The sequence below is a fragment of the Bubalus kerabau genome, chromosome 9 (genome assembly GCF_029407905.1).
Source record: "Bubalus kerabau isolate K-KA32 ecotype Philippines breed swamp buffalo chromosome 9, PCC_UOA_SB_1v2, whole genome shotgun sequence".
Classification (NCBI taxonomy): domain Eukaryota; kingdom Metazoa; phylum Chordata; class Mammalia; order Artiodactyla; family Bovidae; genus Bubalus; species Bubalus kerabau.
In genome coordinates this window covers 92,950,375-92,965,970 of record NC_073632.1, presented here as the reverse complement: position 1 = coordinate 92,965,970, position 15,596 = coordinate 92,950,375, and the positions used below count along the sequence as shown (strand labels likewise).

Sequence of the window (15,596 nt, the reverse complement as noted above, 5' to 3'; positions counted from 1 at the left end):
GGACTAACAAAGTGGTATGACAAGCATTAATAATAAATTGCTTTGCTCAAAGTGGGAAGAAGTAGGCAGAAAGCACAAAAGGTTCAAGAAAATCATTACCAGTGAGTTTATTCAGCATTTTCTGTGAATGCCATCCTTTCTTTATGCAAACCTTCCCATAACATTATCTGTAACAAAATGGTAATGGTATCCAATTGTTCTGGGTATCTTAACACAAAGAAATAACTTATTTGCATCTACTCCACATAAGTAAGACAATTAAATTTATACTGTTAACAGAATCAAATGTTCAATTCTAGAAGATATATCTACCTAAGTCAATCCTAAAGGAAATCAGTCCTGAATATTCATTGGAAGGACTGCTGCTGAAGCTGAAACTCCAATACTTTGGCCACATGATGCGAAGAAGTAACTCATTGGAAAAGACTCTGATGCTGGGAAAGATTGAAGGCAGGAGGAGGAGACAACAGAGGATGAGATGGTTGGATGGCATCACCAACTCAGTGGACATGAATTTGAGTAAACTCCCAGAGTTGGTGATAGACAGGGAGGCCTGGTGTGCTGCAGTCCACGGGGTTGCAAAGAGTCGGACATGACTGAGTGACTGAACTGAAATTGAAGTTACATCTAAATTGATATTTCTCAAATTGTTGGATTAAGGCCAAGGAGAGTTATTTTTCAAAAATATTATGGTGTACACAAGAATAAAAAGTACACATTATTTGATAAGGTTACCAGAACTATATTTAAAATATTTTTTAAATATATAAGAAAAAGTTTAGTTTATTTATACAAATATGGCTGGAAAGACAAATATTTTGCTAATAGTTCTACTGTTAACATGCCTGTGAAAAGATTCACCATTTTCATCTCTAACGGCAGCTAAACATTGAACACATATTAGTTAACTTCCTGAATGCTTACTATGTACCAAGCACTGTGATAAATGCTTGGTATACATTTTCTCCTTTAATCTTCAGAACAATCTTATAAGGTAGGGAACATTATCTTTCATTTATAGATAAGAAAAGAGTGGCAGAGAAGATTAAGCCATCTCTGTTGGAGGTTACACAAATCAAAAATGATGGAGCCCAGGGCATCTGACCTGAGCGCCTGGGATCTCATCAACTATACATGCTGTTGAGCACTTGCTTAGTTGGTTGTTCTCTAGTAAATATTATGCAATTGTGCTATGGACTTATCTTCTTCCTTTCCAAACTTACTTAAAACTATTGTAATAAGGACTGCTTCTGGATTTGGGAGAGACTGAGCTCTTCAGACAGAGAAGGCAATGGCACCCCACTCCAGTACTCTTGCCTGGAAAATCCCATGGATGGAGGAGTCTGGTAGGCTGCAGTCCATGGGGTGGCTAAGAGTCAGACACGACTGAGCGACTTCACTTTCACTTTTCACTTTCATGCACTGGAGAAGGAAATGGCAACCCGCTCCAGTGCTCTTGCCTGGAGAATCCCCGGGACAGGGGAGCCTGGTGGGCTGCCGTCTATGGGGTTGCACAGAGTCGGACGTGACTGAAGTGACTTAGCAGCAGCAGAGCTCTTCAGAACGGATCACCTTCACTGAGCAACCACCTAGATCCATCAGCGTCTGAGCAACTAGCCACTTTCAGCCTTAGAGTCAAGCTCAGATCCCAACACATGACCCAGATTGACTTCAACCCCAACAGCATGACTGCCTGTCAGGTGGTAGAATATAGATGCAACCCCTTTATGTCAGTGTTACGGGTTGAATTGTGTCCTGCCCAAAATTCACATGTTGAAGTCCCAAGCCCCAGGATTCTAGAATATGACTGTATTGAAGATAGGGCCTTTAAGAGGTAATTACAGGATAATAAGGTCATAAGGGTGGGCTCTCATCCAATAGGACTGGTGCCCTTATAAGAGGCAATCAGAAGATTAGGACACAGACAACGCACAGAGAAGAGACCCAGGGAGAAGACGGCCATCTGCAAGCCAAGAAGAGTCCTCAGAATGGAATGAACCCTACCCACACCTTGACCTTGGACTTCCACCCTCCAGAACTGTGAGGAAATAAATTTCTGTTGTTTAAATCACCCACTCTGTGGTATTTTGTTATAGCAGCCCCAGTCAACTAATACAGTTTAGCAATTAAATCCATGTTCAACCCTTGCAGGAATATCCTGAATTATATGCTTTTGACCAACAAAAAAGGAAAAGTAGTTGATTACCATTAGAGAAATATAGGAGACAGTTTTTTAAATCAAAGCCCCGAAGTCAGAGGGTAGCATGGAACCCAATAAACTGGTGCTTGTGGAGAAAGAGAATCAGAATTCCTGAGGAGATAACAGGGAAGAAAACAAAGAAGGGTGAAAGCATGAAGCTTTGTAAAATAAACAGGTTTAGGTAACTGTCCTGGTCAAACATATCTGACCAGTCCCACACAATGGAATAAATTCTACACTCCTTAGCACTAAAGCAAAGCACTTAAAAAGCCCAGCCCAGCCCAGCCCTAAGCTGCATCCTACGCTAAATAAGCCCCTGGAAGAGGAAATGTCAACCCACTCTAGTATTCTTGCCTATATAATTCCATGGACAGAAGAACCTGGCGGGCTACAGTCCATGTGGTCGCAGAGAGTCAGACACGACTGAGTGACTGAACTGAAATGAACATCATAAACCATCTAGCTTTCCAGATGGCATACTGGCTGTCTCGGTTGTGCTTTTCTACCTGTAGGTAAGCATATCAACAGACTGATCCTTCAAAAGCAGCAGAATTTGTCAAGCACATTCAGGGACACTGACAATAACCAGCACTTCTCTAACACAGGTTGACAGATGTTTCTCTCTTTACGAGACTCTGTGACACAGGTTTCAGCTGATTTTGCCCACACAGGAACCAACACCATGGTTCACACTTCAATGTACAATCTTAACTGCTTTTCTTTAGGAATTTGAGGGCTGTGGTTTAAGTCTGACCTTTCCATTATGACTAACAATGATGCCAAGTCACAAATGGGAAAAGGTTTGAATCAGATCCTTTGTAAGCTCTAGCTATGGACACTCTGGATATCAACTGATTTTACTTAAAGACTGAATACTATTTATACAGATTGAGTTCTATTTTTTAAGGTTCTATTCTCTCTGTATGGGTGTTCCATGAAGTTTTAAAAATGTATTTCCACTCCCAAACAGGCCAACTGATGACTACCTTGCATCAGGGGTCAACCACGTCATCACCTCCTCCGTAAGATCTTCCTGCTTTCCAGATCAGATACCCACTCCACTGACTCTCATAACAGGCTCCCACACCTACTCACAGTACTTATCACAGTCAGAGCGTTGTAGTTCCCTACTGAGTGGTGTGTTCTCATAATAAGTTCTTGAGAGCACAGACTGAGTCTTATTCTTCAAGATAATTCCACCACTTAACAAACAAAGTCTAACAGAGAGAGTCAAAAAATTTCAAATGAATGCAGAAATGAGTTTATGCACAGCACAAGCAAACATCAGTTTTGCAGTAAAACAGCATGGACAAAGAATGGCACCTGCCTTTCAGTAAACAAAGGGTGTTGCAGCCATCAAGTCATCAACCTCTTCAGCCACCCTTGATGGTGAACCTAAGGGGAACACAGGCTGGAGAAAAACAGGACACTGGACCTAGATAGTTAAAGTGTATATCAAAGGAGTAATTTGAATAAGCTCAGACTCTTGCATCTTCCCATACAGAGAAAAGTGCTAAACTCATTAACTTGAGGTGTCTGTTTTTTCTTTAATTAGCAGTCATCTTTTGATATTTTGACTACCTGGATTTTTGTTTGGTTTGGATTTTTTTTTTTTTTTGGCAAAATCTCCTATATACCCTGGCTCCTCACTTACCTCTTCAGACCCTTACCTCCCTTACCTCCTCTCCAAGTTATCTGAGAGGCTATATCCCGTAAGGCCACTAAATAAAACATAATCCTCAACTTTTAGGTTGCAGTTTTTCAGTGATCAATAGTAACATTTATCTAGATTCTTACTTCAGGTCATCAAGAACACATGGAGATCTAAGTCTTCTGTCCCCTATTACATTCAATTGCTAAAGCAACACAGAGATAACATTATTTGAGTCCTTACTGTGTTCTGGGAATTTTTCTAAGTCCTTTATGTGTATTATTTAAGTGCTCACAAAAAAAATTCATATAAGGTATCAAGGATTGCTATCCCATTTTACAGATAAGGAAAATAAGGCCCCAAGAAGAGCCGTAACTTATCCAACCCTCCTCACATAGCACAACATTATTGTAAACAGAAAGTATCACACGATCTCAAAATTATATTTTAAATTTTTTCTAAGACCTTACTATGTATCCTTCTAGAGTATACTAGCATTTGGGGATAAGTCTGTTTAAATATAATTTGCATACAATAGTGTATCCTTTTAATCTATTTGGCTCAATGAGTTTTGACAGACATATACAGTTATGAAACCACAACCACAATAAAATATATAACATTTTCATCATCTCAAAAAATTTTCCACGTGCCCTCTGGCAGTCATTCCCATTCCTCTATCCCAGCCCATGGCAATCACTGATCTTTTTTTCTGTCACTATACTTTTGTCTTTTCTAGAGTATCATACAAATGGAAGTATACACTATGTAGTCTTCTGAATCTAGTTCCCTTCATCTTGCATTAGGCTTCCAAGGTTATTGCCAAGGGTCAGTTATTTGTTCCTTTTTTTTGTTTGGTAGTATCTCACAGTATGGATATATGACAATCTGTTTCTACACTCACAAGCAGATGAAGATTTGGGCTGTTTCCAGTTTGGGACTATTTTCAGTAAAGCTTCTATGTATATCCATGCACAAGTTTTTGTATGGACATACGTTTAACGTCTCTTGGGTACAGCTATGAATGAGGCTGCCTGGTTGTGTGGTAAGCTTATGAGTACCTTCATAATAATTTGCCAAACTGTTTTCCAAAGAGGTTGGACCATTCTGCATTATCAGAAATGTGCATTCTATTTGCTTTATATTCTTAAGAGTGCTTGGCTTTGACAAGCTTTTTCATTTTAGCCATTCTAAGCTGGAATCAAGATTGTCAGGAGAAATATCAATAACCTCAGATATGCAGATGACACCACCCTTATGGCAGAAAGTGAAGAAGAACTACAAAGCTTCTTGATGAAAGTGAAAGAGAAGAGTGAAAGGGTTGGCTTAAAGCTCAACATTCAGAAAACTAAGATCATGGTATCTAGTCCCATCACTTCATGGCAAATAGATGGGGAAACAGTAGAAACAGTGTCAGACTTTTTTTTGGTGGGGGGGGGGGGTCCAAAATCACTGCAGATGGTGATTGCAGCCATGAAATTAAAAGACACTTACTCCTTGGAAGAAAAGTTATGACCAACGCAGATAGCATATTCAAAAGCAGAGACATTACTTTGCCAACAAAGGTCCATCTAGTCAAGGCTACGGTTTTTCCAGTGGTCATGGTATGGATGTGAGAGTTGGACTGTGAAGAAAGCTGAGTACTGAAGAATTGATGGTTTTGAACTGTGGTGTTGGAGAAGACTCTTGAGAATCCCTTGGACTGCAAGGAGATCCAACCAGTCCATTCTAAAGGAGATCAGTCCTGAATATTCATTGGAAGGACTGATGCTGAAGCTGAAACTCCAATACTTTGGCCACCTCACGCGAAGAGTTGACTCATTGGAAAAGACTCTGATGCTGGGAGGGATTGGGGGCAGGAGGAGAAGGGGACGAAAGAGGATGAGATGGCTGGATGGCATCACCGACTCAATGGACATCAATTTGAGTGAACTCCCGGAGTTGGTGATGGACAGGGAGACCTGGCATGCTGCAATTCATGGGGTCGCAAAGAGTCAGACACAACTGAGGCACTGAACTGAACTGAATAGTATCTCACAGTGGTTTTAATCTGCATTTCTCTAATGACTAATGATGTTGAGCATCTTACCATGTGCATAATTGCAACCCATAAATCTTTAGTGAAGGTAAAAATATTTGTCTATTTTCCTGCTGAAATGATTTTATTCTTATTGGTGAATTGTTAGAGTTCTTTCTATATTCTAGTTAGTTCATCAGTTCAGTAGCTCAGTCATGTCTGACACTCTGAACCCCATGGACTGCAGCACACCAGGCCTCCCTGTCCATCACCAACCCCCAGAGCTTGCTCAAACTCATTTCCATCCAGTCAGTGATGCCATCCAACCATCCAACCATCTCATCCTCTGTCATCCCCTTCTCCTCCTGTCTTCAATCTTTCCCAGCATCAAGGTCTTTTCCAATGAGTCAGTTCTTCACATCATGTGGCCAAAGTATTGGAGCTTCAGCTTCAGCATTAGTCCTTTAATCCGACAAGCATTTTGCAAATTCTTTCTCTCAGTCTCTGGCTTAAACTTTTATTTCCTTAATAATATATTTTAAATACATTCTTTAACAATATAATTTTTAATAAAGTTTATTTTAGAAAAGTTTCAGATTTATAGAAAAATCAAGAAGGCAGTATAAAGAGTTCCCATATAAACCCATACCCATTTTCCCCTATGTTTTTTTTTTAAATAATTAATAGCCATTTTTTAACTTTCAACCTAATAGTTACAATATCCTGGTCATTCCTAGGTCTGGTTCTATTGACTGCTTTTTCTCTGCTAAGTCAATTTACTTTTCCATTCCTTTTGCATATCTATGAGTTTTGATTAAATGCAAAACACTATATGTAAAAGAGCAGCTGAGACTACGGTAAATGAATTTACTTCTGGGAGGGGCACATCTCTTCTGTTATCAGGCTATTATTGTGAGTGGCTGTGTTAATCTAAGAGTACTGAAGTGGATATGTGTTTTGTTGTTGCTACAGTAACAAGGGTACAGCAAAAACTATGAATTCCTCTAGCAGTGGATTCCAGCTACCTTATGTTTAGTGAGAGATCTGGAGTAACAGCGGTGTTTTCTTAGTATTCCAGTCCACACCAATACATGGTGGGGTCAAAAGGAGTTTTCTTTATTCTCCTGTTGCACATGTCTTTGACAGACCTTGTGCACCTAAGCTTCCTAGGTGAGGCTTTCTCAGCATCCCTTCATTCTCTGCCCATGAATGACAGCCAGTCTCTACCTTGCACCGCTGGAGGACCGTGGGTCCATGCCTGCTCTTCCCCAGCTATGGCAGACCCCTGGTTAATATCAGTTCAGATCCTGGGCATAAATGGATTTCCCACTCCTCCCTTGGTGGTGGTTGTTGTTCAGTCGCTCAGTCATGTCCGACTCTTTGCGACCCCATGGACTGCAGCACACCAGGCTTCACTGTCCTTCACTGTCTCTCAGAGTTTGCTCAAACTCATGTCCTTTGAGTCAGTGATGCCATTCAACCATCTCGTCCTCTGTTGTCCCCTTCTCCTCCTGCCTTCAATCTTGTACCTCCCTTGGTACAGATGGGCTTTATCCAGTGTCAATGCGGGGCTGGGACAGTATATTTTCTATACCTATCCAATTAATCTGTCAAAAAGAACCTGGATCCAGGTGGTTGGGCAGCTTTCTTGCCCATCCCCTGCCTATGACACCTTTTGTATCCTATGACAAAAGTTCTGGGACACTAGGGGATTTTGTGCCTGTCTCGCATCACCTGCATGCCTGCATCACTGACAGGCTCTCTCTGGTTTTCTGGCCCCTCCTAATCTTTCTCATGAGTATTGAGTGAAGGCCTATGCAAAAGAGTGGCAAGCATATACATATCCTCTTTGTGTCTGGGGTGTGTTTGTGTTTGTGATCATTTAAAACTGTTGTGCTAGCCCATACTAGCTTTTTAAATTTTTCAAAAAACTTTGCTTGTTGTCTTAACATCTGCCTTGATGGCTGGTAAAAGCAGAGACATTACTGTGCCAACAAAAGTCCATCTAGTCAAAGCTATGGTTTTTCCAGTAGTCACGTATGGATGTGAGAGTTGGACTATAAAGAAAGCTGAGTGCTGAAGAATTGATGCTTTTGAATTGCGGTGTTGGCGAAGACTCAAGAGTCCCTTGGACTGCAAGGAGATCAAACCAGTCCATCCTAAAGGAAATCAATCCTAAATATTCATTAGAAGGATTGATGCTAAAGCTGAAACTCCAGTACCTTGGCCACCTCATACGAAGAATGGACTCATTGGAAATGACCCTGATGCTGGGAAAAATTGAGGGCAGGAGGAGAAGGATGAGCATGAGATGGTTGGATGGCATCACCAACTCAATGGACATGAGTTTGAGTAAACTCCCGGAGTTGGTGATAAACAGGGAGGCCTGGCGTGCTGCAGTCCATGGGGTCACAAAGGGTCAGACATGACTGAGCGACTGAACTGAACTGACCATGATGTGTCTCTTCTCTCCTTGGAATTTGGATCACCTGTTTGCCTTTAGAACTCAGATCTCTGATGGAACAAAAGATAGGCATGATATTGTACATTATGCATCTTTTTCTCATGCTTAAAGTGGGAGCAGTGTCTTCTTGTGGCTTTCTATACCTTAAATGAAAGCAGAACTATAGAGCTTAATATTATTTAAAACAAGTTATTGATCCTATAGGACATTACAGTATAACCAAGGGCTTTCTCATTATTTTGAAACTTTCCTTCTTTCCAACAAAATTAAGCCTCATATTCAGTATGTGAGTCTTTTTTTCAGACTGAAATGATCTGAAGGTTTCCTAGGCATATTCCAATTAAGACACACATGGTGCTCACAGATGTAATGTGGGATGAGCTTTACTGGAACTCAATAATATGTCAACTAGTTCTTCAGATCAAGACAGCTTATTTCCCCAAGTTTGTAACTGCTACTCAATTTCAAATATCCTTAATTTTATTGCAAAATAAGACCATTAAAATGGATGAACCTAAGCAAAGGGGGTACTTATTATAAATGAATATATTTTTTAAACAAACAAATCAAGACACATGTGCTAAAAAAAAGTATCCTTAAAAGTAATTTTTGTAAACAGTGCTGCAATGGACACTGGTGTGCACATATCCTTTGGGGCTATTTACAATAACAAAGACATGGAAGCAATATAAATGTCCATTGACAAAAGAATGGATAAAGAAGATGTGGTACACACACACACACACACACACACACACTGGCATATTACTCAGCTATAAAGAAGAATGAAACAATGCCATTTGCAGCAACATGGATGAGATTATCACTTCAGCAACCTAGAGATTATCATATTAAACAAAGTAAGTTAGAGAAAGACAAATATTATATGATATCACTGATACATGCAATCTAATTTTTTTAAATGATACAAATTTGTATCATTTAAAAAAAATTAGATTGCACGTAAAATTATTTACAAAACAGAAACAGACTCACAGATATCAAAAACAAACATATGGGCTTCCCTGGTGGCTCAGATGGTAATGAATACAGGAGACCTTCAATACAGGAGACCTGGCTTTGATCCATGGGTTGGGAAGATCCCCTGGAGGAGGAAATGGCAACCACTCCAGTATTCTTGCCTGGAGAATCCCATGGACAGAGAAACCTGGTGGGTTACAGTCCATGGGATCACAAAGAGTTGGACCTGACTGAGCGACTGAGCACAAGGTTACCAAAAGGGAAACACAGCAGGGTAGCAGGAAGGATAAATCAGGAGCTTGGGATGAACACACACGAACTACTCCACAGAAGACAGATAACCAACAAGGGCCTACTGCACAGCACAGGGAACTCTGCTCAGTATTCTGTGATAACTATATGAGAAAAGAATCTAAAAAACAATGAATATATGTATAACAATCACTGCTGTATGTCTGAAACTGCTGCTGCTGCTGCTGCTGCTGCTAAGTCGTTTCAGTTGTGTCTGACTCTGTGCGATCCCATAGACAGCAGCCCACCAGGCTCCCCCGTCCCTGGGATTCTCCCGGCAAGAACACTGGAGTGGGTTGCCATTTCCTTCTCCAATGCATGAAAGTGAAAAGTGAAAGTAAAGTCGCTCAGTCGTGTCTGACTCTTAGCGACCCCATGGACTGCAGCCTACCAGGCTCCTCCATCCATGGGATTTTCCAGGCAAGAGTACTGGAGTGGGGTGCCATTGCCTTCTCCAACATCTGAAACTAACACATTGTAAATCAAACATACTCCAATAAATTAAATTTTTTTAATTTAAAAATAAAAATCTTTTAAAAAGTAACTTGTTGGGAGACAATGCTTATTACAACAGTAGCGCTATGTACATGATCAAAATATTAATGAATCATTTCTCCCTAGAATGCACATTTCTAAGAAAAGCAGCTTTGTCTCGATACAGTCACATTTTCTGTTTGTTTGTTTTACTTTTTATTTGATTGTTTGGGATTTGGAACTAAAATAGGACTACCCACTAACTAAATGGGAACCCACTCCAGTGTTATTGCCTGGAAAGTTTCATAGACAGAGGAGACTAGTATGGGATTGTGAAGAGTCTGACACGGCTGCGTGACTGAGCACACACTAACTAACTTGTTTACTAAAATGACTTGCAATTGTTTCAGAACCCCACGTCAAAAACCAAAAATGCCATTCAGTTCAGTTCAGTTCAGTCGCTCAGTCGTGTCCGACTCTTTGCGACCCCATGAATCACAGCATGCCAGGCCTCCCTGTCCATCACAAACTCCCGGAGTGCACTCAAACTCACGTCCATCAAGTCGGTGATGCCATCCAGCCATATTACAGATGTTCAAAACCTGTGTTGGAGGCTACAAAAGCAACTCAGAAGAAGTATTCCAAGAAAGAAAAGAATCACTTGATTAAACGTCCACTTCCCATACTATTCTACACTTTTTCTAAATGAAGAAAAGCCCTGCATCTTAAGAACTTATCTTAAACTAAAATTGGGCTTCCCTGGTGGCTCAGTGGTTAAAGAATCTGCCTGTCAACGCGGGAGACATGGGTTGGGTCCCTGATCCGAGAAGATGCCACATGCCACCAAGCAACTTAGGCCAAAACTACAGTCACGTGCCCTACAGCCTCCACAAGAGGGGGAGCATGCTCAGTTGTGCCCAACTCTTTGCGACCCCATGGACAGGCTCCTTTGTCCATGGGATTACCCAGGCAAGAATACTAGAGTGTGTTCCTATTTCCTTCTCCAGGGCATCTTCCCAACCCAGAGACTGAACCCAAGCCTCTTGCAACTCCTGCACTGGCAGGCAGATTCTTCACCTCTGCACCACTTGGGAAGCCCCACAACAACAGAAGCCACTGCAATGAGATGCCCAAGCACCACAAACAAGAGTAGCCCCGCTCACCACAGCTAGAGAAAGCTGGTGAAGCAACGAAGGCCCAGCACAGCCAAACATAATTAAAAAAAAAGAAACTAAAATCACAAGTTAAATATATAGCAAAGACAGTAATACAGTAAAAACTGGGCCTTCCCTAGTTGAGACTCTGTGCTCCCAATGCAGGGGGCCCAGGTTTGATCCCTGATTAGGGAACTAAATCCCACATGCCACAACTAAAGATCCCATGTGCCACAACCAAGATGAAAGAGCTCAGTTGCAAGCAACAGCTAAGATCTGGCACAGCCAAATAAAAAATTGTATTAAAAATACAGTAAAAACTCTTGAAAATCAGAACCAAAAAGAACTAGTATTTGCTGTGCAGAACATGTTCGACAGTAACATACACAGTTAATGATGACTAATTGCTTCATCAGTGGATTAACACTGATGAAGATTAACAAAGGTTAACAGGGACTTTTGTTACCAAACTGATGTGATTCAGTTTCTATATGACTCTCTTTCCAGTCTCCTTTTGCCAATCAGTATCTGTAATGCATGTTGAAAGAATGAAGGCATTCTCTTTGTCTTATCAAACATAAAATATGGATTCATTCTATCATGAGCCTGTGGAATTTACACTGATTAGCATGCTATTAAATTTTAAAAATAAAGTGAAAATCTCTAGGACATATCCACTCCCTACCCCCACAACTAGTCCTCATCTTCCTCACCTATAAAGTGGATAGCACAAATAACGTTGCTCTCAAAAACCTGTGATGAGGACAAAATGAAATACTGTGATAAAGCACTCAAATAATATAGACTGTTACCATGATTATTATCCTGCATGAAAGAGGTAGTTCAGTCAAGAAGTCCCCTCCAGATGTGAAGAGGAAAATCAGACATATCCATAATTAATTCATATAAGGTTAAATCAAGAATGTATATGTGTTCAGTCACCTAGTCATATCCGACTCCGTTTTGCAACCCTATGGACTGTAGCCCGCAGGCTTCTCTGTCCATGGAATTTTCCAGGCAAGAATATTGGAGTGGGTTGCAATTTCCTCCTCCAGGGGATCTTCCCGTCCCAGGGATCAAACCCACCTCTCTTGCCTGTGTCCTCTGCCTTGGAAGGTAGATTCTTTACACTTGAGCCACCTGGAAAGCCCTTGAATCAAGAATACGTCTAACTTTCACAATGAGTGAATCGAAGCACAGTGAAAGTGGTCATATTACAGGGTGAGCTCGCTGCTCTAGGAAGCTCCTGCTTTTTCAGTTTGCCTGCCTCCAAAAGCACACCTCTCCTACTTTTCCTACAAATCACTTGTAACATAATTCAGCATGTGTATCCCAAAACAGCAATCTTGGGGGTGATAAAGAAGATCATGCTTCCTGTCAGAGAGCAGGACTAATATGACTCAGCAGGTCAAGCCTGTCACTGTCACAGTGTTTTAATAAACGATTAGAAGATTCAATTCACCACTATTTTCAAGGTGAGTATATCAATATAAGGAATCATACTAACAGAGATACACACATGGCCCAAACTGCTCTGCCAAGAAGTGGCAGTAAAAACTCTGATTTAAAATGACATGGCAATAAAACTCAAAGTTAATGTCACCAACCTAACTCCAACTCTCCACCACCTCTCTATAATGAAGTCGGTCTCAAAAGAATAAATTACTTTGCATACCCCCTGGCTCCACTCTAATCTATAATGGATGTAATATGCATATCCTAAATTATTTTTCAACTGCGCAAGCCTAAGCAAGCCGGAGAAGGCAATGGCACCCCACTCCAGTATTCCTGCCTGGAAAATCCCATGGATAGAGGAGCCTGGAAGGCTGCAGTCCATGGGGTCGATAAGAGTCGGACACGACTGATGACTTCACTTTCACTTTTCACTTTCATGCATTGGAGAAGGAAATGGCACCCCACTCCAGTGTTCTTGCCTGGAGAATGCCAGGGACGGGGGAGCCTGGTGGGCTGCCATCTATGGGGTTGCACAGAGTCGGACATGATTGAAGTGACTTAGCAGTAAGCAAGCCAGAGAAACAGGGGGTTTGTGGGACTCCAGATAGGAACTAATCCCATCTTTTCTTTAGATGCTTTACAAATGATGGTGACTAGAGCACTGACTTTGGATGCAATTAACAACTCATCGAATTTTTTTTTTTCTTTCACATTTAGGTAGAGCCAGAAATAGAGGAAAACAACACAATGGGAAAGACTAGAGATCTCTTCAAGAAAATTAGAGATACCAAGGGAACATTTCATGCAAAGATGGGCTCAATAAAGGACAGAAATGGTATGACCTAACAGAAGCAGAAGATATTAAGAAGAGGTGGCAAGAATACACTGAAGAACTGTACAAAAAAGATCTTCACAATCAAGATAATCATGATGGTATGATCACTCACCTAGAGCCAGACATCCTCGAATGTGAAGTCTAGTGGGCCTCAGAAAGCATCACTATGAACAAAGCTAGTGGAGGCAATGGAATTCCAGTTGAGCTATTTCAAATCCTGGAAGATGATGCTGTGAAAGTGCTGCACTTAATATGCCCGCAAATTTGGAAAACTCAGCAGTGGCCACAGGACTGGAAAAGGTCAGTTTTCATTCCAATCCCAAAGAAAGGCAATGCCATAGAATGCTCAAACTACTGCACAATTGCACTCATTTCACACGCTAGGAAAGTACTGCTCAAAATTCTCCAAGCCAGGCTTCAGCAAAAAGTGAACTGTGAACTTCCAGATGTTCAAGCTGGTTTTAGAAAAGGCAGAGGAACCAGAGATCAAATTGCCAATATCTGCTGGATCATGGAAAAAGCAAGAGAATTCCAGAAAAACATCCATTTCTGCTTTATTGACTATGCCAAAGCCTTTGACTGTGTGGATCACAACAAACTGTGGAAAATTCTTCAAGAGATGGGAATACCAGACCACCTGACCTGCCTCTTGAGAAACCTATATGCAGGTCAGGATGCAACAGTTAGAATGGGACACGGAACAACAGACTGGTTCCAAATAGGAAAAGGAGTTCGTCAAGGCTGTATATTGTCACCCTGTTTATTTAATTTATATGCAGAGTACATCATGAGAAATGCTGGGCTGGAAGAAGCACAAGCTGGAATCAAGATTGCCGGGAGAAATATCAATAACCTCAGATATGCAGATGACACCACCCTTATGGCAGAAAGTGAAGAGGAACTAAAAAGCCTCTTGATGAAAGTGAAAAAGGAGAGTGAAAAAGTTGGCTTAAAGCTCAACATTCAGAAAACGAAGATCATGGCATCTGGTCCTGTCACTTCATGGGAAATAGATGGGGAAACAGTGGAAACAGTGTCAGACTTTATTTTGGGGGGCTCCAAAATCACTGCAGATGGTGACTGCAGCCATGAAATTAAAAGACGCTTACTCTTTGGAAGAAAAGTTATGACCAACCTAGATAGCATATTCAAAAGCAGAGACATTACTTTGCCAACAAAAGCCTGGCTAGAAAAGGCTATGGTTTTTCCAGTGGTCATGTATGGATGTGAGAGTTGGACTGTGAAGAAGGCTGAGCGCCGAAGAATTGATGCTTTTGAACTGTCGTATTGGAGAAGACTCCTGAGAGTCTCTTGGACTGCAAGGAGATCCAACCAGTCCATTCTGAAGGAGATCAGCTCTGGGTGTTCTTTGGAGGGAATGATGCTAAAGCTGAAGCTCCAGTACTTTGGCCACCTCATGTGAACAGTTGACTCATTGGAAAAGACTCTGATGCTTGGAGGGATTGGGGGCAGGAGGAGAAGGGGACGACAGAGGATGAGATGGCTGGATGGCATCACTGACTCGATGGACGTGGGTTTGAGTGAAGTCCAGGAGTTGGTGATGGACAGGGAGGCCTGGCGTGCTGTGATTCATGGGGTTGCAAAGAGTTGGACATGACTGAGTGACTGAAGTGAACTCAACTGAACTTTTCATCTTAACTGGATTCTGTAGTTAGCAAGTCCTAAGAATTACTCAGGGACTTCCCAGGTGGCTCAGCAGTAAAGAATCCATCTGCCAATGCATGAGACACAGGAAACGCAGGTTCAATCCCTAGGTTGGGCAGATTCCCTGGAGGAGGGCATGGCAATCCACTCCTATATTCTTGCCTGGGAAATCACAAGGACAGTGGAGCTTGGTGGGCTACAGTCCATAGGGTTGCAAAGAGTCAGATACAACTGAGGAGCTAAATACACACACGCACAAAAATTACTCAACTTTTTTAATGTAAAATATTTCCCCTTCATAAAGACCATCTGCCACTGTATTACTTTCTGGCCATGAAAATATGGCTAAACTTAAAGCAGTACTACTTTTGTCAATCAAGAGTTTCCGAAGGAGAGCGTCCTAATCCAG

General features: G+C 41.4%; 1 protein-coding gene across 3 annotated transcripts in view; it reads right to left on the bottom strand.

Annotated features, from left to right (window-relative positions):
- Positions 1-15,596, bottom strand: part of SAMD5 (sterile alpha motif domain containing 5) — a 146,329-nt gene that overhangs the window by 115,281 nt on the left and 15,452 nt on the right. The gene's annotated exons all lie outside the window — the stretch shown is intronic.